The 24780-nt window shown below is 33.5% G+C and overlaps 1 protein-coding gene across 2 annotated transcripts in view; it reads left to right on the top strand.

Moving 5' to 3' along the window:
- The window catches only part of LOC139810364 (uncharacterized), a 293594-nt gene that overhangs the window by 74565 nt on the left and 194249 nt on the right, over positions 1–24780 (top strand). The gene's annotated exons all lie outside the window — the stretch shown is intronic.

The raw sequence follows: 24780 nt of genomic DNA, 5'->3' as shown, positions 1-24780 counted from the left end.
TAGCGAGTAATCGTCGAGTGGACTGCGCCCGAGTTTTACGATTCTCCAGAAACTGCCGTTCTTTCAGTCTAGATGTATGTCCGCCAAGATAGACAAACGCTCGAATGTTGCTGTGTGAGCTAAATGGAGAGAGACGCGGCGTCTATTTTCGGCGCACTTGTTCCTCGCGCTCGTACAAGTTGCACGAGCGTGTATGCGCAACATTTATGTGCATGTGTGTGTGTTTGCCATCGTGACTGATTCATTATTCCACACACCTCGGGGATCGGCAACCTCTGGAAACGTACAAGATTATTTATAATCAGCCACTTTGGCGCGCCGCCTTATTTCAAGTACTGTCTGACAGTGTCCGAGATATTAAATTATTATCGATTATGTGCAATTAACTGGCGATTCTTACAATTAGATGTCTGTTCGAGACAGTCGGTCTCAATTTCGGTGTCACTTTCTTTCTTCATTCCGCGCTCTGTCGGTTTTTTTTTTTTTTTTTGTTGAAATTCGATAATAATTTGATATAGAATTATTGTTGTGTCGTAATGGTGTTACGTTCGAATCGATGTGTTTGACCGATTTTACAATGGTTAATAAAGACTCGAGTGACTCGACCCGTTATGAATTTGCTAATAGTTATATTCCGAAGTTTGTTTATTTTTTATTTTCAGTTATATTTTACGTAAGAAATTCTCAAATTTTAAAAGACGAATATTTTAATAACCGTTTGATAAAAATCCTTTTCAGGATTAAAATTTCAAATTCTGTATAAGTAAGGCTACTAAAATAAGGCAGCCTTTTGTATACTAATTTTTGTATGTTTATTAATATTTTCATTATGCAGTTACAAATGTTTCCAATACATTAATTGACATTATTATGTTCTATTAACTCTCAATGGTATAATATATTACAAAGACAAAAGGATATTGCGAAAATTCTGGCCCTTGGCGCGTCTCTTGCAAGGCCAATTGTGTGCGAATGCGCCCCTATAGTCTCGTGCAAGTTTCACGCGTGAATAAACGACAGCCGTGCGCGAGAACTGTGCCAACTGCCAACTATTATGTAAGAATTGTAAGGCGTCGTGACTCCTCCGTCTGCTTTCTCTGTCTCACATATTTTCTGTCTCCTCTTTTGCTGCTTGTATTTTGCATGGTCGCGTGCATTCCTGTCTTGATATTCCAAATAGACTGTTCCGACAAGTGTCTAAATATGTTTTCACATTAAAGAAGGCAAGGGCACGAAAAATGATATAAATAAATGTGAGCTTTTTTTAGGTAAACGAACAAGATTGCGTATATTTTATTCTGATTGAAAATTATGTTAAAAAATGGATAAAAGTTCAATAACATAGTTCATGTAGAATTTTCATTTTTTTCACATAGTTATCTTTGCTTGGGTTTCGTAAAAAGTCATGTCTATTATTATACAATAAAATATATGTATAAAAGTAACGACACGCAATATGAAAATTGCCGAATTGTCATTATTCTTTTAAGTTTTGTAAGTTAATATTTAATATAAGTTACCTACAAAAGTGAAAAAACATTTCATCCCTATTCTATTCTTGTATGTGAGAACAATATTGTCTATTCATGGACATGTAACTCAAGGATACTGTTTTTTTTATACTATGAATTGTATAGAACATTTATGGGGATATAACATGAGTATGCAGAGATCTCGAATTGCCCTGTTGTTCAATAGCTGAGTTAACGGTACCTTTTAGTTCTGCAATTTTTCTATTACAAGGAATTTTTCCACTTAAAAATTTACTACAAAATTTATGTTTTCAGAAAGGTTTCAATTATATTAAAAATTTTTTATTTGATTTTATATTTTTTTTATCTTTTTTTATCGGTCAAGATTAAAGAAATACAATAAATAGATGAAGAACTTTTAGTTTTTAGCAAAAATTCTTTGAATTATTCTGAACAATGATTGAAAGAATCCTAAACTTTAGGAATTTATTTATTTTTTTAATCTACTTCCAGACTAAGCGTTATATTATAGTAATAATGGTTCTTTGGATTTTTTTATGGCTTCTTTTTTCTCTTTCACGTTAAATTTTCTATTTGAATCGGTGTTGTAACCTGAAAATAAGTTCATTGCCAAGAACCACCGGCAACGCCATCCAATTTTTCCTTGCATGTAGGAGGATATTGTTGCTCCTACGCAGGAAAATACAAACGGTAGTTATGCTTCTTTCCTCTATGCCGTTCTCTAATAGTATCGACCGCGTCTATACACGCCCATTTCTAGTTCCTAGATATTATAGAGCTTGTTTACCGTTGCAAATTGTTTTTCGCATTGTTTTTTTGCACCTCGTAACTTTATCAACATTGCCATACAATTCTAATTGCTCAAAGAACTCTCACAATTTTTGTTTTACAATGTTCATAATGTTGCTAAATTGTTTTACCAGCAAAAATATACATAATTTTTGCTATACATAATTTTTATACATATGTTGTGAAAATGTTTGAATGAAGAAAGCGTAGTATGGATGTAGATCTTTTTCCTTAGATATTTCCTTTTCGCTCATACTATACGTCATTTCGCATTGTTGGCCGACTACGAGCATATTTACGCGTGCACCTAGGAAATGAACGGAGGAACCAGTTTTAACCACTAGCTCGTCTGTTTGCTCTGTCTCGACGATTCCTTGCCTCGTGGGCGCATAATCGGATCTCAAATCTAGGATGTGTTGTGCACGTGCACACGCACGCAGGCGAGCGAGACGGATCGTCGCGCAAACTGGTTTTTGATCAAATGATCGAACCAGTTTAGTAAACTAAAAGAAAAAATCCTGGTCTTTATATATAAACTCTACTAAGAAGTAGAACGATAGGTCAGCCTGTCTAGGATTTTCGCGCTCTTTCTCGAGAAATTTTGTAGTTTTATCACTTCCTACAATATCCGTCGCCCTCATTTTTTGCTTTTTTTGTTTTATTATTTTGTCTGAAGCGCTCATTTCCCGCAGCCAGAAAGTTGCTTTTCCTCGCGGGAAAGAAACGCATGTAAGTTTTAATGAACGTGATTATCTCGAGCTTCAACCGTGTGAATTTTAAATTTTGACGTTTTTCGTGTTTCCATGCTGTTTTAAGGAATGCTAGGGAGATGCGCCGTTATTTTCTTTTTAACAGATTTTATTACGATATTTTTTCTGACGCTTCGTGCACTATAAGTTGAAGCGTCTACATGTTCTTCACAATTTTATTGCTTCGATAGTTTCCTCGTTCATGGGCGATAACATAAAGATAAGTCCGTAGTATTTTTTATTCTTTGGAGTATCATAAAAGGCGGGAATCAGATACTAGGATCAAATAGAACATTTTTTGGGTGCGCCAGATCGAGCAAGATTTACGTTCGTGTAGGTCTCTGTGTCGAGATTGCCTTAACCTGTCGATGCAATGTAGCGACACTCATTTATTCCTTTATATAATAGAAACGGATTTTCTTTCTCGTGCCTCACTTCGACCTTCGTAGCAGAGTAAAATCATAGATGATACAATAAGCAAAGAAAAGATAAAAACAAGTTTGTACACGACACTAAATAACGCGACAGCTAAAAAGAATACTACGATTCAATTAGCTTGTAAGTTTATCTTTTTTCGTATAATTTTGCTTTCTAGATAATTCAGTTGGAACTGTTGAACTTAAAAACATTTGTCAAATCGAGTGTTGAGAAAAGATTAGTCTCGACTACCATAAGAGAATTAAAAAAATTTTATATAACATTATATAGAAAATTGATTGCATTTCTCATTTTAAAGTAATTTATGTAAACATATATAAAAACGTGAGCGGAATTAAGCGATAAATTGATGTAAAAAGCAAATGCCACAATTAAATTTTAAAAATCTTTTTAAAGTTAATTATATATTTTTAAGTATACTGGAGATTTTATACAATGTACAGGACATTAGCGGAATAAACAAACTTGTGAGCATCTTTTCTTATCAAGCCACGTCAATCACAGACAAGTATCGAGACGAGACGAAATTAGCGGAACCATCAGCAAGCGTGTTATCGATCGCAAAGCAATTCCCGTCTCGCTTCCTTTATCATGTCATGCATTCACCGCGAGACAGCCATCTCTGCTCCTGGAGCATGTTTATACTCTTATCGCCCGAGAACATGGTGACACTCGCGAACAAGGCTTGCAACCGTATCCGCGGTGACATCATATAGGCTTGCAAGAGGAAGAGAGTCAGATGGTCTGGGGATTGTCAAAGTGGAAGAAAAGTCGAGGGGAAAGGGGTAATGCATTTGTGAATATCCCGTATGTGTGCACAAAAGCCGTTATATGAAGGCGGAGATGCTCCTCTTTATGCAAAGGACCAATCTGCGGCCATCCGACGACGGGCAGAAGCTGAATATCTCTGTGCTGGTAGCGCAACGAGCTTTTCGCGTTGCTATGAAAGCCCGACAGCGGAAGAAACGCTGAGTGAAAGTTAACTTGTTTGAGCGCAAGTGCGCAAGATACCGTGTGTCACGCTAGGCATTTTGTTGGCAACGGGCATGCCCGGCATACGCTTACGTGCATCGCGAATGTTTCGAAATTGTCTCGGCTTACGTTACTCGATCCGCTCCAATCCATATACGACAAAAATATTTTTCTGTTATAAGTAAATTGCAATACCAATTGGACATACTTTTTCTAATCATTAGTCTGTTTATCAATTAGTGTTACCCGAGAATTTTTATATAAATGTTATATGTCATAAGATTTTATGTAATTGTAAATGAATAAGTATTCTCTAGAAACTGGAGAAATTTAGCTTGAGATGTAGCTATTTTTTTCCTTTTTATTTAATTCTTGCACAAAATTAAATGAATCTTTTGTTAAGCGGTATATAATATAATATATCGTCAGAAATCTAATTTGAGAATATAAGGCACGATCTCGTTTAGTGACGGAAACGATCGAACTCGTTTGCTGGAAGTTTCCGGCCGACGCTAAATTGTTATCGCAAATTTGTGCACAGAATCAACCTTGTATTCGAATTTTCACGACTTTAATCACGGCCGCGATTTTTTAGCAGCAAGTATAATTATTCAGTAATAACGGATGTTGGTTTGCTATAAATTGAAGACCTTGCTCGTGTAGCTTTCACAGTGCAGGAACGCTTATATGGTGCCATTATCAGACGCTTTTCATATCTAGTACATAAAATGATGATTAAAAGTGGAAATTATTAACTTTATTAAATATTAACAATATTAAATTAATGAAATATTAACTATTTTATTAAATATTATTAAAATTACTTGATAGTACGTAATATAAATATAAAGAATATTGACTAATCTATATAGTAATTTTATATAATTATTTTATGGGTATAATTATTTATGAGGCATATTAAGTACAACATATTGGACTGGATTATTTATTAGGTGTTAGAAACTTTTGCGTAATGAACGTATTAAAATTATTGATTTGCCAATGTTGTCTTTGTAAAGTTACAATATTTACAGTTATTAAATTTAATCTTTAGTTGTTTTATGTAATACTTTTATCATGGTTCATGGTTATTTTCATGAACCTTCGAGATCACATTCCTTGCCGCGCTGAAATTTTTACGGGAGAGATGACTCATCTTCACGATCGATTATCTCAACGCGAGAAGGTGGTCAAGGAAACGCAGTGCAGACCCCACGCCTTGTTTCTTTCCCTATTATTTACGTGTCTCGAACGAGGAAAGATATCGATGCTGAGAATATGGGAAAAGAGTACGATTATAACTGTACCGTTTTCAAGAAAATCTCTTTTATTCGGATATTTATATTAATAATAAATTAATAATTAACAATTAATCGACTGTACAGCAAGAAGAAAATTTTCTCGTATTACGCGATTTGTTTTTTGTAATGGGTTATGAGCCGCATACGAGTTTTTATAATCGCAATCATGCTTTTCCGTATATTGTCGCTTCTGTCTTACGTGTTTAGTTTATAAAATTCTGTTTAATTTCATTGTATTGTAGACTGTTTATAATAGTTTTTCTACAAAAATGGTAAAAGATAAATCATCTACGAGTTTACATATCAAAAATTTCTCTCTCTTTCTCACGAAAAGTAAATAGTTTGTTTTACTGCGTCACTAAGCAATTTTGTTTCTGTCATGCCACCGAATACGTGCACATTTCAAAAACATGAAAGGAATTGGAAGAGGAGGTGGGTATTCACCTTTCATTGTTTTTGGAACATTTCGAAGCTCCGGATATGACGTCAGGCCGAGCGTGAAAAATCGTCGAAAGCGTTTCGTCGCTAACAGGAGTCGTTGAGGATTTTACCGAGTTGTGTGGATGAGCGGGAGGGAGTTTGGTCCGGAACGAGAGAGGAGAGGTCGGTCTGTGAAGGGGATGTACAAAGGGGTAAAAGCGGGCAGGGGCAGAAGTGAGATCGATACCGCAGGAGAAGTGAGTCTGGCGATTCCCGCCATTTCGTCGCGAGTCGCGCGATTTCAATTTGTGACTGACATTATTGCCGACAGTTTATTGTTGGCCTATTATTGTTCTTAATAGAGGAAATTTTTTAAGAATTTTTTTATCAGTTTTTTAAATATTCGTCCAACGATTGACAGTATAATGTCAGATATTTTTATTTCTAATTTTATTGGCTAAAGTTATTCGGAAGATAACCGATTTTCTGTTTTTTTTTTAATGAATTGTAGGATTAACAGTAATATATGTAGATAGAATAATAAAGTTAGCTAATCCATAAATAAATATACAGACACTGAAATAACTGATTATAAATCATATCTCTATATCTTTAGTTCTTTAGAGTACGTATAACTAATATCGATTGATTGATAGTAACAATTTGTAGACATATGTATACTGTCAAATATTAAAGGATGAAATTTAAACCAATACCTTGAGTTAAATAAAATTTTGTTATTTTTAACTACTATATGTGTGTGTGTGTGTGTCGAAATATATTATTTTAACACAAAACAGTATTATTTTCACTCTATTGGTTTTTAGTTAAATTAACATTGTTTCAGTTAAAGTTAAATTAATGACATATTGAGTAAGAGTAGTGGCGACCTGTAGCAATGGTTAAAAAAGACTCAAATTGAGTATGATTTGACACTATGAATTTAGTAGTGTAAGATTATAAAAATAGATACAGTTTATAGATGTTGTCAATGGATATTTTATTAGTAAATTTTTCTTGCACGTCTTATTATAAATGCAAAAAGAAATATTTTAGGAAAATCTTTTAGGAAAGATCTTTACTCCATTTTCCTAAGGGAAGTCTTTTACATTTTCTTTCAGGGTATGCTTTATGCGTAGTCTAGTGGTTTGATAAATCATTTATCCCATTATTCCGAGCGCATCGTTGCATCCGATCTCGACTCAGAACCGATAGCGAGCAACGACAAGCAGGATATTGAATTTCTCTGTGAGGTTATATCATCCTTCTCTCGGGAGAACATCGTATTCTTGTATCTACTCGACCACTTATCTTGGAAAGGTTACCGCGAAGTAATCGAAAAACGATAGTTTCTTCCATATTGGTAATCTTGGTGAAAGAGTTCTGACATGGCTATTCTCTATCGTAATTTTATAATTTAGTCAACTTATAAATACAAGCTCCTCCTCATAGGAAGAGCATTGTTAAGATATAATTCTTTTTTAAGAAGCGTTTGGTATTATATCTTTTCAACCCGCAATATTATGATAATTTATACATTCTAAATTATGGACAAAAAAAGTTTGAAAACTCCATAAAATAAGTGAATCTATGTTCAGTCGCAAATTCAGTCTACTTATAAGATTTGCGAATTCGCTAGTTCATGAATATATTATAGCAAAGCTTCACCAAACTGTTTCTCGAACAATCTCAGCTCAGAACATGCATCTGATCATACATGTATATTAGAGAACAAACTGCAAGCTGTTCTCTGCAGTTCCAGAGATTACACTGTTCAACAAAACATTACTTTTTTCGAGCACAAAAACGAAATAATCGTTTCCCATAGTTTTTGGACGTTAAATACGATCCTGATGTTTATCACATTATTCATTATTCGATCGTGCGTGCACTCGCCTACTACATTTTTCAATTCTGCACATAAATTTCTGTCGATCACGCAAAATAGATGTGATATCTCATAATAGGGGACTTTCCTCTATTATAGTTATAACATACACAATATTCATTAGTTATAACATACACAATGTGCATTTAAAATATATATTAGAAATATTAGAAATTACGAGTCATATAGTGTCATTTATAGTGAAATTTTAACTTTTGCATGACAAATCGATAAGAAATTGTTTGCAACACATACTTAATCGAATCTGATGGAAGCATTTTCGAAGATGTGCTGATGGATGTGCACGTGTCAATGTGGTGGATAATCGCGAATAATACGAAAGCTCGGATGAATGACGAGACTGCATGATGACTATGGCGGCTTGATAGAGTGTCACCCCTCTCGGAATAGAGTCTATGGCATGGATTCATCCATCAAACCCATCGCCGACAAACAGCATTTTGCCGAGCGGCTAGGAACGTTCGGCGGATGATCGTGCTGCTGGTTTGCAGACGCTCCTCCCACATCACGATCTATCTACATAATTCATGAATCTCTTCGGAAACGCCCGGAGCGATACTCTCCGCGGTGGGTCGCGTAATTTCGGAGAGTGCGATGCTTTATATCAAGGTGTAGCCGTCTTGGAAAACGCTCAGCGGATAGTCGTCGCGATTCGCTTCGATCGAAGAAAAATCTGCGGCATCGATCATTTTCGATAGCTTGTTCGTTTTCACCGCATCTTCACGCACACTTCCCGTTACGGCTTTTTTGTTATATTATCGAATATTCGCCTTGATAGCGAATTCCATTCTCTTGATGCCAATATGTGCGTATATTATATATTACGAGATTGTAAATGGAAACAAAGATTGCAAGTAAAGATCAATATTAATGTAATTCTAGTTTTGCAAATTTCGCTGATTTTGAATTATTTATTTCTTAAAATTCCGACAAATCTATTGTCGTTGTAAGCCTAAATTTTTCTCTCGAGAACAAAAATTCGTACTCTGAATATTCGAGTAATGTGAGTTCCAACGATCGCTTTCTTTTTACCAGGAAGGGTTATGAGGGCTATAAAGAGTAGGTAGCGGTAAAGAAAAAATTGTGCAATTACCAGAACTACCGGGATCATATGATTACGAGCACAATTACGACTAACGACTCAGATTCGATGGTTCAGAAAATTTAATGATTACGCTGGTAGAGATATGCTATTAAAGCTATAAGGAAAAAATGAAATGTTCCATAATTTTCAAAAAATTTTTAAAATTATATTTTTAATTAAAATAGTTTTTGTATTATTTATCGTGTCCATTGATACATATTTTTACACATAATTTTTGTTTACGAAAAGAATAATAAGTAGGGAGTTATACTTGAGCTATAGGTACTATTACTAATTTCTAATATAGTATACTATTATAATATTATTTTAGTTAGAAGTTATTACTTTTAAGTGAAATATTTTCTACCACCAAATCATTTAATTAATAATATGTTAATGACATTAATTATTTTTAGTCAAAATTATTACGACATTTTAACAACATTATAACCGACTATACTTCACTGTGGTTGCATTATGGTTTTCAGATAAACGATTCAATAATCAAAATAATTATACATATAAATAATTTATCGACGTTGCGCAATATACAGGGTGTCTAGTAATTATCGGACCATCTCTTGTGGGCAGGCAGAGTCGGTTAAATTAAATAGCAAAGTCTTTTACGGCTTTGTAAGTTTTTTAAATGATGAGAAATTAATTAATAAAGATTTGCGATTTAGCTCAGTGATTATACCGTTGCTAGGCGCGCGGCGAGGCATTTAGAAGTGCTCTGTAACCAACAACGACTATACACGATTAATTGACGCGTGACGTTGGACGTTGGACTGCGCGCCTAAGCAATGGTATAATCACTGGGCAGTCTCTTCTCGCCGAATCGTGCGGACGCACGCTGATTCACATATATTTATTGATTAATTTCTTATTATTTATTGAGAAACTTACAAAACCGTAACAGATTTTTCTGTTCAGTTTAATCTGCTCTACCTGCCCACGAGAGATGGTCCGGTTAGTTATCAGATCAGACATCCTGTATATACACGGTATATACAATACATACAGTACAATTAGATACAGTTGTTAATTTATTGGCGTTTATGCGACACAAATGTTCTGAAAATATGTCGACAATTTAATAGTGATCAACAATATTTTCAGATAATTTTGACAGTTTAACACGTTTAATCATAGTATAAATTTTCTTGGCTATATTGACGTGGTTTTTAATACTCATATGATTCAATAACCATAGCCCTTTACGTTTTCAATATAGAGAATTTGAATTGCGAAACTTGCATATAATGTCAAAATTGAAACGAGAGTATTAGTCGATCAATAACTTGCAGGATGCACGGGCGTTTTTCAGCGAGAAAAAACGAAAAGAGTCGCGATCTTTAGTGAGCAAAATGGACGACCGTTTCATGACATATCGATATTAATAACGTTCTCGAATGACGTTTGTTTAATGATCCCGAAACATGTCATCCATTTACCGAGGTGGCAATTTAATCGGTAAACATCTCGCGAATTGGTGCTCGCGGGCGTTCGTCTCGATTCATTAACGAGAAACTGTGTTTAATCACTTTGCGCCAGTGCACGGATAAACATGGCTCTAGAGGATTATACTTACGCACGCCGTTCAATTGCAATTATTGATCAGTTTATTTGACAAGTTCTATTGTTCTGTGTTAAATAACAATTTGTTTTGTAGGCAACAGTTATCCGAAATTATACATTCAGCTGGATTGAATAATTAATGCTATCTAACTTTTTATAACCAAGTCAATTTTTGTATTTGATACGAAGAAGATACGATTGTGATGTAGGGTGGTATATCGGCTTAATTTAAGTAATTATTAGAACTGTAAAATTCCTGGACAAAAAATAGATAAAAATTTTATTTAAAATTTTTTTAATCATATATGCTTCTTTTTAAAAATATTTATAAAAGTATTTGATATAAATATGGCTATTTTTTATTAGTACTTTTTATACGAAGAAGATTTAAAATTTCTAATATAATTATGAACAAAATTGGTATCGCAAAATTTCAGTTTTACCCATAGGTATCTTGGTATCTAATTTATTTAATAATTCATATAATTGTAAAATTGTATAATTCTTATTTTTGTGTGAAAGTAGTAAATCAGAAATAAGGTTTAAGCGAAAAACATTTTGAAATATCTACGATGAAATATCTACGAATATGTGTTACCTATATCATGATTGAACGATGAATGATTTTGACGATGTATGAACAAGTACAAGTAATCATTAATAGAATTGGAAGTAGAAAAAGCAAAAGTTCGAGAAATATCTTGGACAACGGCAGACTATATAGCTTATGGATTACGTCAGGTCGGATGTCGACAAAAAATTTGAGCCTTGACACAGAGTAGAACATCATAAGACTGTATCTTTTTACACATCTGGCAATATTATGTATCCATTTTGCATACATATGCATACGTAAAAGTTTTATACTAACATCATTACATACATATATATCCGCGTATATTAAGTTTTTAAAGTAACAATATGAGCAAAGAGTTTATTAGTGCAAATCTCACAATTGTACTTTATGTATATCTTGCATCCTTTTAGTTTTTCCGAATCTTTGTAATGCAATTCACGAAATTGTTATGTGCATCATGAAAAGACAATTGGATTGATAACAATCGAATTTAGTAACTACGAAGGGAATCAGGGAAGTTGAAAATAGAAATATGAAATAGTACACGCTATGTGAGATTGAATTTATATATTAATGTGAGTGTAATCACGACTTCTTGTATTTTCATAAAATCTCCTTTTACATGACATTCTACAGTATTTTGGCATTTACGCTTGTTTGACGCATAAGGATTGCAAGGATTGACACGAAGCAGATACAGTCGGACGACATAGAGACGACTGAGATGAAAGTGAAGAAATTCAATTTTCATCCTCCAGCGACTCCAACTCACTGACTCACTACAAGCCCGTGACTAATACGAACATAGAGACGACTACGAACATTTTCTTCACGGATTGACCTCACCGTTCTGTATTTTGTTTTATTTACACTGACACGTCAAATGCACTTTCCTCAACTAGAAACTCTTCCGTAATCTACTATGGAATGCAATTTATTTTGTTTTAATATCCGAGAGATTGCGTTTCTATTTGATGAGAAGATGCGCGTATGTGTTGCAAGTGCCGTGAAAATAGTGTCATTAATATAGATGGCAATTCGCGAGATGGCAATATGAAGCTTACATAAAGTGCATAAAGATGCCAAGAAAATTAAATTGAAATTTAATGCGAATACTTGTTTTGAGATTTGCTGAAAATTTTCGGTTGACAACATGAAATATTTAGAGAAAATGTTGAAGGCTGCTCTGGTATTTGACTAACGGCTTTTTCGAAGTCAATGACTTTTTCTTATTCCCTCTCGAGAAATGAAATGCGTGTCTAGACATTCCGTAATCTGTGCCAAGTCTGCTAAACTCTTGACCTGTTGCATACCTTTCTCCAGTTTGTAAAATTTATAGACCGCGTGATCGAAATAGTTCCCGCATTTTTCTTTTGTGATTGAAATGTTCTTTGAATTCTGTTTTATCGAAATTATTTTTCGCTTCTTCTCAGATCAGCTTACCGAAGCCTAGAGCTGAGCATATAAATAGGGAGTATCGTTTTACGAAGACATCCTTTAGTCGCAGGAAGGATGGACGCGCTTAGACGACTTCCGATGTGATATAAATTCCATGTCGCACGCGCCACAATATAATGCCTTTCCCAAATAACACATTTCTATATTAATATTATTGCCGTAGTACATATATATAATATTATATACATAAATAACAATGTATAGTAAAGTTAATGTCAGTATCGCATTTTTGAATTGGAATAACAAATTTTGTTCCATGCTGGAAGGAGTTCTATAGAAGAACGAAAATATATCTAAAGATACATTTTTTATTTCTATAGTTCTGGTGTTATCATATTGCGACAATGCGACTTGCTTATTCTACTTCTAAAACATGATGAGTATATAAACTTATGACTATCTTATATAAAATTTTATTTTAATAATTTTGGAAATTGGTAGTTTATTTGTTTGTATTATATTGCAGGTTATAATGTGATTTTGTACATGATGTTATATCCATAAAATATAATAATTAAAAATTATCTTATCTGAATTCGATGAACAGCAAGATATCAATTAAGCGACATTATACTATCTTACTCTTTTCGACACTTGATACGACAAATTGAACAGTCAACTATGCCAAAGGCACGTAAAACCATTATCATTTAGATTTTTAAACTTTAAAGCACGAAGTCGCAATGTCGCCGCTTTTTTGTTCAGTGCGATACGATTTCGCGTAAAGTTTTATGGTAGAAAGCGGAGCTTTTATGAAACTCTCGAGGTCGATGTATAATACTCTCCACTATGAGAATCGTACCGCCCTCCTTTTCGTTATCTTCCTTTAAGTGCGGATATATAGTACACCCTACCTTACCCCACGTTCTCAACCGCGAACGCATTTCCGGGAATACTTTTCCACCCTCCTCCGGAGAATGTGAGTCATCCTGCAATGGGAAAACGATGAAATCCATAACGGGGAGAAGTCACAGATGCGTTAATGTGCAAACTATAATGATAAAATAAATAAATAAATAAATAAATAATATTAGTATTATAGCTTTGAGGCTTTTTCTTTATCTTATTTTTTTCCAGATTAATATGGATTAGTTGGATCTATGATATTATATTATATAGAATATATATCCCATTGAAATAAAGCAGTTAGTTTTACAGTTAGTTTTATATTCTTTGAGGCATAATAAATTGATGATTGTGAAGTATTGCGCATGGCTTCTACATAAACGGATGACTCGTTTGATGAGTCATGACTGTGTAGGGCGATCTTTCGACTTAAGCTATGGCATTGGGGAGATTGGCGAGGGTCATGTTACGGAGAATGTGTATACTGCGAGACGATACTAATGTTTGGAACACCAAGGAAGACTGATATGCACTTTCCCGACTAATCCGAACAAAGCGTAACGAAAATTAACAGTGGTCGTTTCGATGTTTAATGTTACTGTAACTTCTCTCGTTGTGGTAGGCCATTTATTCATTATAGTAAGTTATTCTGTGGATTTCCTGGAATAAATAGTTACTGTTTTTGTCTTTCTGTAGAGAATCAAGTGACAATACAATTTGCTGAAAACAAAACTTAGTAAATTTTGAGACATTATTGAGACATTATTACGATTAATATCGTGACTGACATTATTTGTACGATAGTGTTAAATAATTTTTAATTAGGATTGATCTATAAATATTTGCATCGTCATGTTAAACGCTGTCTAATAACGCAATTAATCGAATAGTATCATTGCAACAATATAAGCTAAACCTTAGCATATATTTGTTTAATCGACGTAATTGCACTTATGTTACCAACGAATTCGACTGCCTCCCCTTCTTTGTTATAGTATTCTCCTTCCTTCCTTTTGTCGTTGGACCGCAATTTATGAGGTGCAATCACATAAAGATGTGTATAAGCGAATCAACACCGGCGGCGAAAGCTCATGAAAATAAACGCCATAAAAGTCCATTTAATTTAGTCACATCAGATTGTACCACAAAAATTTTTACGCGTATTATTGGCTTGTTACAGTTCGGTAATTTTATACCCAATTTTATTTAAAATAGTAATTTTTCATCATATTATGTTATTCTTTCCGATGAATTTATGCAAGAATGTGACATTATTATTAACAATATTAATTAATTATTAATGTGCAATTAATAATTAATGCTATAAATATTCATTTATTATCGTTGATATAAAATTTATGTTGATATAAATATTAAAAGTTAACATTGGAACTTAATAAACATTGAAAATTAATGTTTAGTTTAATTGTTAAAACAGTTTTAAAATATATAATATATGAAATCAATTTTACACATTTGCAAATTTTTCTTAATTTAAATTTCTTTAAGTGAAATTTGCCTGAAGTTCCACACCATGCTCCTTCTGCGTCACAGAAAGTCATTAGAGTGGCTTGATGGAGCTTCAGGGTACAAGATTGATTTTAATTCCGCGGCGAATAGTTTTGGACGATTGATATTTTTAAATTCCTAGGGCGATGGTTAAGCCGAGAATTTTAAGATGACATTCTGAGAATTCGCCTGTCAAAGTACACAACATTTCACATGTTTTGATTAATGTTTCGTTGAGAATTTCAACGGTTTCCTTGAAATCGCAGCACAAGTAAAGTTCGAAGATTATAACATCGCAGGAAATTACTTCCTTGAGATCATGATTATGCTATATACTTGATTAACTTGCAACAATTAGAAGATATAACAAGATATAAAATCTGCATTTATTGTTCTTTGCGATGTTTTTTTGAAGTTAATATCTTATTTACTCTCAATACTCTTTATTTCCATTATTAGTAATTCCATTTTATTACTCAAATAAATATAAATTTAATATATAGCTCGTTACTTTATTTATTTTCTTTATTATGCAAGATGGATATTGAGATATTCACTGGAAAATCTATATATTATGAAATAAAGAAAGTGAAAATGTATGTACTTGCATGCAAGATTATAAATGAGACGTTGTGTGACCTGTTTTCCTACAATTGAGATATTTATCTTTGCTCGATTGAAATTTTGTGCAAATACGGGAAATATGGCAGACAAAAAGCGAACGACGGAATGATGTAGAGAGGTGAACCGACGCTTTTGATCGAACATCGTGTTAGTCTTTTTCGTCGGACGTTAATTAATGTTATGGTTCCACGTTGACGTCGAGCTAGAGGCGGCTATAACCAGCGAAATTCCCTTTGTGACCGAAAGCCCGATATTGCGCGGCTTAATCACGCTTAAATACGCCGTCCTAGCTCTCCACCCTCGGATGGCATCGGACGTTCTCCTGCTCATATAGCTTGCACTACGTTGGTTTCTGTCTCTTGACTGGCTTGTGGTACCTCTCATATCATTATTAACGAACCAATTAGTGCTTTCCATTAGCGGGAGGGCTAGACATGATATTTCTGTGTGCTGCATCGCGATGTATCTTTACTGATAGAAAATAAACTCCTTTCTCGGGGTTTCTTTTAATTTTTCTACTGTGTTATAGTATCAGCTTGTAACTCTTTTTTCTTATTTTCTTAAGCTAAAATACATAAATGTATTTATATTTTGTAAATAGTACGTATATATGTTTAATAAGTATATATATATATATATATATATATATATATATATATATATATATATGTAATAAGTCAGTTGGGCAACGATATTACAAGGAATTACAACAGTAATAACAATAACTTACATATTATTTTTTAGTGGTACCGCTCAATTTTTTTACTTTGTTAAAATCTAACTACTAACAAGTAATTGAAAATTTCCACAATTTAAATCCTTTGACAAAACAACTATTATTCTGCATTTCAAACTTACTCTCTGCTAAAATAAAGCATAATGCGCTTATTTCAAGCTTGATTTCAAGATTTTGTACATACACGACCACGTGTTGAGGACGCGCGAACAATACGAAACCGCAGATATCGATCCAACCTTTCTTATTTTTTCGACCAATGTCCGATATCGACTCCGCGTAGCGATACTAGCGATGTGCGTAAATGCGCGAATGCAATCGCAGTGGACCATGGACGAAGGTTCGTGGCGTTGTGGTCGGCCGCTAAATCGTTTTCGACCGCTCCGACCGCTTGTGCGGTCGATCTCCACGCTCGGCAGATGCATTCGACGTATTTTCGAACGATTGTCGAACAATTTTTTCGATATTTCGGTAAAATCCTATCGGAATTAACGCGTATCGTATAGGTATAATGGCAGCGCTGTTTTACGCAATTCCTTGATGAGATTCCGCGGCTGTGTTTCTAATGTTTTAATATTGGCTATTTCACTTCGACAATCCAAATTAATAATAACAACAACAATATATATAATAGTCAATAGAGACGGAAAATTTCCATAATTTTATGTGATATGCGCTTCTGGTTAGTGTGCCATGGCTTCGGCGATATTTAATCGCGCACTAGTCTCAAGTTCGCTTAATTAAGTTGCTTGATTAGTTCCAAGAGAGTTTTTGGGTGGCACGCACCCGTGCAGCCTCATGAATTACGTATTGTGTTCGGCATCGGTGTACGATGGCGTATTTACATACTTCGCGGAACTTCGAAATGCGTAGCGTAGCATAAGCAGCGGCAACTGCGATTGTCTATCTAACTTTCCTTTTCGCGAAACTCATCTCCTAAAACTCATTGAGATCTTCGCCTATTGTGCACGCTCTTTGCGTCAAAAGAACTTTACGTCGAGTCGCATAGCCTATAGACGTAAACGCGGAGATCCTTCATTGAAGAGCTTATTCTTTGGGCTTAATCCAACTTCCATTATTCGCAGCTGTCTTATAAAAAACCTCTCGCAGTTCACTGTTCGCCGCAGATCGATTTTCTGCCAAGCCTTCCCATTCAGAGAAGCTCCCGGAATCTTCCGTGTAAATCCTGTTGTTTGCGAAATCGTTTTTTCCGTCTGTTAGCTTAATAAAGTATTATGTCTGTTATCGTATTTGCATTTCACGAATCCTCAGAAAATAAAATGGAACTTTTGCAACGTTCTAAAGAACTATTAAGTCTTTTATCTTTCTTTGGTAACATTGTAAGATATATGATAAATCAAAGGATTTTATAATCATTTTAATTATATTTTAAAAAATTGTATTATCTTTGAATTACGATCTTATCTGTTTATAATATAATATTTTTGTAAAATATTCCAACTAGATCCGATTTTTTTATTCTTTTTATATTTTATTTAATTTTATTTTTTTTTATATAATAAATTTATATAATTAAATTTGCTTTTACCTGATATAGTCATCTTTTTTGTCTATGTAAAATTATATGAAATTTGTTTTTACTTAACTGATTGGTGATCTTCTATTACTTTTTTATTTTATAGTCCGTTTTATTTGTTAGAGTTAAGGATGGTTGAAAATGCTTCGAAAAACACTTTCTCTTTTTGCAATCAGTTGCCTTAAAATGAAAGATTGCATTTTGTTTTTAATATTTATATTCTTTGAAAATTTCGTTTAAATTTTGTCTTAGAAATGTCTTATATAAAGTTCGTACTGCAATATACGGCCAATTAGCGCGTTCTTTCCAAGTTAAAGAAAAACGTCGTAGAAGAGAACGTGTTTTAAGATCTCATTTGAATTTCTAGAGTTATTTCTTAGTTTATTCGGAAGAGCAAGCAAACCACTTCACAAAGGATGAATACACTTTAATCAAGCTGCCATTTACTTCGGGTTTTTATTGGTAATCCTTTGAATGCTTTCTGTTGTAATAAAGTAGAATAATTTTTTTCTCACTTCCTCTACCTTCACTCTTGGCATTGATTGATTTTAGTGGTTACTTTTAAGTATTTTTGTTACTATCTTAAAAAAATATCTTTAGCTAAGAAATTAATTTTATCAATAATGCATATCTATCACTTACTTAAGACACAACATATTTAAAGTTTGAAATAATAATTATCATGTACAATCTTTAAAATTATCTTTAATTTCTGAATTTAATCTAATTTATCGTCATGCTATGAAAAATTTTGTATACACGTTTTCTTGGATTAAACTATTATACATTATTTATTTATTTCCTCATTTGTTTGTCTTGGCAAGATTGATGCGCGCATACGCGATTCTGGTGGGAATGGTGGGATCGATATCTCCGCCATTCCAGGTTCGTCACAAGCGAAGGCGCGAGTTTTCCAGGAAAATTGAAACACGAGACAAAACGATGTTGCAAACAAATTAAGTTAACGCAAGACTAATTAATTCTTCGTTCCTTAACAACTAATGGGAGTAATCGCAGCCGACTTGAACACGAACACTTACCGAGATTAAAATCCGACTCATTTCAACATTTTGCGCAACGTGAAGAAATTGTCCTAGACTGTCCTAGATGGATTAAGTAGCTTTTTTCTTTGGAACAAGTATTATAGTATATCGTGTGTCTAATTACGACATCTTGCTACCGATTATTATTAACGTGGTTTTGTATTTGACAAGAAGGTTTAAACTCGTTAATGGCATTGGTTAAGCCGGCTCTTGAGGTACTTCTTAAGTGCAATTCTACAATATATGTATAGCAGGCACTCCGTGCTATTACGTCGTTCTTGGCACGTAATTTTTTCACGTTTTCCTAAGTAATCTATTTATTGTATACGGCTCGATTAAAAAGATTAATTAGTTTGAAGGTATTTAGTAAAAAATATAGAAAGTAAATATTTAGCAAATTTTTATTACATTTAGTAAAAACAACAATTTATGACATACAGAAATTCTACACTTAAAAATCTCTTTCTCTCTCTGTCTTTCTTTCTTTCCCGATATTTATTTATACCCCATATTTTATATTATTATTTAATAAAAACCTACTTTATACATGGATTATTTATGATATAAAAAAAGAAGTTAAAATATATGAATTAATCTCTTATTTTCGATATTTTAATAAAAATTTGGATAGAACGATTTCATACACATTATATTTATTATATTAATATTATAATGATACAATTATTATATTATTTATATTATTAATTAAATAAATATATATAAGCTTATGTATACTATTATTTACATATATAATTTTTATTTTGTATATTACATTTATTGTTTAATCGTCGACGATGTCTCTTTCTATATAGAATTACATTGAATCATGCGTTATTTGTTCCGATTTCTAAGATCGATTGTATATGTATAATATTATGTATTTCTTGACTTTCGGAGCGAAATGCAACGAGCAATAAGGTAATGTTTGGTTTTTGTTTTTCTCTAAAGTCTAAAGTCTCTTATATCGTCGGATCTTATCACGATATATTTTAAAGTAACCCATGAGTGAAGTTAAGATCCGAACTTCGGCTGATAGAAAATTACGAGCTACGTGCTTACTAGTACTTATTAGTAGTTCGCGGTGTACATCCTACATTTTTTTAGTTTTTACAAACTGAGATAAAATTTTCTCTGATATACTATAAGTTTTAAATTTTGCTAAGGTATAATGATAAATAAAGTATTCTTTGTCAATTTTGATTTAAATTATTACAAGTATTATTATTGTTATCAATTCGGGAGACAAAAATAATATGATTACAGTATGATATATTTATTATAAAGTCTATAAAAATACTTACTTTACTTATACTTACTTATATTTATTTTTGTAAATAAATTTTTTTCTTGTACGTACTTTGGTTAAATAACACGGTGGCTTGTCCATACTCGTGAATTTTCTTGTATGTTTCATACTGGCTGATATCGTAAGCGTAATCGTGCGAGTAAATCGAATCACATATCACAGTGGGTAGGCGCGAACCGAGTCATTACATGAACCTCATAGCGCGATATAACAATAAAGTCTCCTAGTTAACGAGAATCTGTTTCCGCTCCGTAAATTCTTACCTTTTTTATGTCGTTAACTTTTTTTTTCGTGCTCCTTTTCTTAAGTCTTAGAGATCGAAATGTTATTAACCGAAATGAAATGTTTGAAATCAAAAATAGGATATGTTTACTCGTATATATTATATCTTTTTCTGATTAATTTTATTACAAATCGTGGTATTAACATTCAATGTTATTAAGCGAGTTTTGATAAAGCTAAGGGCTTTAGAAATTATTTTTAATTTACTAAAATTTAATTTACTAATTTAATAACTGAATCCGCACAGAATGAAATCAATTAATAGACTCAAAATGACTCGGAACATTTAATCTAGCTTATAATATTGTTATATTAAATTCTCTCATCTGACACATATTTAATATAACAATTTCTAATTTACTGTAAAGACGAAAACAGAATATTTCGTTTAAATAATTTATATTTTTCTGATTTGTATTTCCCAATATTTTTTGTGCTTGGCGTGAAGAGGGCTTGGCAAATCCTGATTAAAGTTGTGGCCGGAATAGCTGTGATGCAGGAGTGTCACAGGAAGCTGCCCGTATTGTATTCCTTCTACCGAGAGCGATTGGTGATTATACTGTCGAGTCCTTGATCGACGTGTCGGTCTCGATCGAGTATCGGTGTGTAGGATATTGCGAATTCTCTCGCTTAATATCGGAATTGATTTCAAAATTAACAACAGCAGCTGGTCACCGTGTTGCTTGGTTCTTTAGAGTGGCACACGATCGTAATTTAATTGCGTGTTTTCGAGCGTGACGACACGGCCGATTGATTTCTCGCCAAAATGCCTCTGGGACCGACGCGCGACGCGGCGACGGTCTTTTGCGGCACCATTTACATGATATTGAATTGAAACAACCCTTCCAAGTTTACATTGGAGGAGATTGGATGGTATCTTTAACGTTCGGGCAATTTTTCGGAAACCATACGTCTTTGCGACATCGAAGCAATATCGGAGCACCGCGCCGCTAAGATAGTGTTATCAAATGCGAATAGAAGACAACCATTTTAAAATAGGTCGAGGAAGACATAATACCATTCCATTGATTTGTGAATCATTGGAAATGTATCCGCGCGGTATGTCGTAGGTCGTAGTCTCTCTCGCGAAATTGGAACGTCTGGGGCCCGAATCATTGCAATTTTCATCGATACCATCTGAGCAGCGAGCGTGAAGCCGGGCCCGTTTCCTGCCCGGAACCAACGGACCGATTTTGGCCGATTGCTGCAATGTCGGGCACGTGTGTAGTTCGTTTCTCTTCGTGTACTCTTTCTTCCTGTCGCAATGTCATGCTCAGTACGTACGTTGTTTCAGTTTCTATTTAATGTCCACTATCTCTTGTGCAAACTCTTGTGCCAGGCTATCATTTATCGAGCAATAAAGCTAGATTTGTATCGTTTTTAGAATCAGTAAAAGTGAGAACTGTTTAGTTGGACTTCCCGTTCAACCAATACGAAAACCTATATCAGATATAGTAATCTGCAGTCAGGATATGTCTTGAAGGATCAATACAATGAATCACAAGTTGTTAAAACTACAGACACTGTACTTCTATATCTTGCTAAAAAATTTATAATATGTTTACCATATTTTTCACTTTTTATACAAGAAACCATATTAATATCGTCATTGCAAAATAATTAGTTATCTATATTCTTTTGTGATAATTAAGTATCACTCTTATACAAGAAATAACTCAATTTATAATTATACTTATTTTCATGATACTGATAGATAAAGCATGACTGTGAGTAAGGTTGATATCATTACTTCCGTTATGTTCACGTAAAATGTATTAAGGCGTGCCGATCTGAAGTGTCTCGAGAGAAACGCAAGCGATAACGATCGTACGTGAGAGCAGGATTAACTGTTGGTAGCTGGCTCATGGAAGAAAATAAGGTCTATCTCGCGGCTTTGTATTGCACTTTCTAAACCTTGGACCAGTTGCAGTCTCTGTCTAGGTTGCCAAGGCAAGCTAAGAGATTTCAATGGCAACGATCTCGAACAAACCAAGCCGGAAATTTATCAGAAAAAGAGCACATTACGCGTTAAAAAGATTTATCTTGAAATTGTGATATAATTACATTTTTACAAAACATTTATTTATTTAATTTTGCTCAAGTTCTGCGTTATTATTTTATCAATTTATTTATATCTCGTCTATCTTTGTGTAAATGTATGTTGAGGTTTCTTTAGAAAAAAATAACGAAAATTGCAAAATATTATTAAGGCTATAAAAGACTGAAAATCTCACAATATTTTCTTCAATTTATTCGCTTAAAACATTATTTTGCGTAGGAAAATTGCAAGAGATTCGAAGAAGTTTACTAGAAAAATGTAAAAAATGGATAACAAAAGGAAAGTGCGAAATTACTTTTCACTTTACTTTGTGAGGAAATTAGTGACGCGTAATTACGTGTTCATAATTCCGGAATATGTACCACATTTAATTCTCGTCGCGATGCCACTCACTGCTGTCTGCTGTCTTTTGCTTTTTATGCTGCGAGCGACAGCCGTCGCGTCGGAATGATTTTCACCCCTGCGTTGAGAATTTATTTACGCATGTGAAAAATTGTGGCGGGTGTAGTGCTCCCAAGTAGGGTGCATCGAGGTAGCGCAACAGAGTTGATGTGCATGCATTACGCGATTCAATGGTACGTTAGATAACTAAAGATTTAGATTAGACAACTCAATAAAACTTATTCACGCGCACACGACTATAAAAAATATATAAAAAAAAGAAACAAATCTCTTTCTCATTTTATCTCACCCGTTGTATCGTCGAGACGAGATTGGCACGTATAGAAAAGTGACAGCTATTAATGGCATGAATTAAATCTCATAAGCCATGTAAAAGAACTAACGATTATAATGATAGGAAAATAAATTATTTAGTACTAAAGCGTACAATTGATTTTAAGGTATTGGCCTTTGAATACAGCTTAAGCCTTTAAATACAGTTTAAGCCAATATTAAAAGCAAAATGTTATTAGTGAACGTAAAATTTATTATAACCATATAAACTACAAATGTCATCGCGTACTCTTTTTTTCGAATAAAAGACTAAATATAGATCCAAACAATTGTTTGTTATCTCGTCTCATTGACGAATGGCGAACAACAAGTTTCGCGCATACAAAAAGGAGCGCCGACTATCGATTGCACGGAAAGTAGGGTCGTCAAACTCGCGCAGACTGTATTTGGTAGCGAATACTTCTTGCAGAGACTCGCATCCAACTTCCCTTATGTCCCACTGGTTTGGTCAACAGCGTAGAAACGGTAATATTCATAGATATCGTCGAGAGTTACTACGAAGGTGATAATTATGATCCTCGACCGTGGTAATTTATCACGGTAATTTGGCTGCAGGTTTAACGCTATACGATGAGATCTCTATTAAATCGGCCTAACCAATGGCGTAGAAGCAGCGATAAGGGAGAGTATTGTGAGTGTTCTACGGAAAACGTATTGCTCCTGCAATTCGACGATTACTGACACTGTAAATTTCCGTAATTACAGCACTCGCTCGATTACTTATCGCGATTGGTTTGTTGAAGATGAAGTCTTTTGACTTAATTGACGACCAAAACCAGCAATATTGAGAAAAGTTAGTGACTACAGTATTACAGAGCATATGGATACAATAATTTTTTACATATAAATTTATTATAAATTATATAAACTAATTATATAAACTACAATAATTAATTTTGTAACTGATCCTATGATTGTAATTCTTTCTTATTAGTACCAAACAAACGGTGTCACAAATATTAAAGTTAATAATGTTTTATAATTTTAGAATATTTATACGATTTTATTCATGCTCTTCATTCTACGTTTATAAGTTTTTTTCTCTCTTTTACAACATTATTATTTTACATCCAATCCAATTTTTCTTGTTCTGACCGCAAATACGTGATTTTTTCAATACAATATTCAATATAACATTATATGTAAATTGAAAAGATAGTTGAGAATTATGGTAAAAAGAGTTTATTGAAAATTAGTAATCTTTTTGTGATAAAACAAATGTTTTTACGTTATATGAATTAACAATAAATTTCTATCTCTTAATTGTATAATTCGTTTTTCGATTCTCATACATACAGATATTGCAATTTTTTGAATCGCGTCGTTATGAATAAT

Source organism: Temnothorax longispinosus, chromosome 3 (assembly GCF_030848805.1).
Source record: "Temnothorax longispinosus isolate EJ_2023e chromosome 3, Tlon_JGU_v1, whole genome shotgun sequence".
Lineage (NCBI taxonomy): Eukaryota > Metazoa > Arthropoda > Insecta > Hymenoptera > Formicidae > Temnothorax > Temnothorax longispinosus.
Note: the sequence above shows the minus strand (reverse complement) of the source record. Positions and strands in the feature narration are given on the sequence as shown.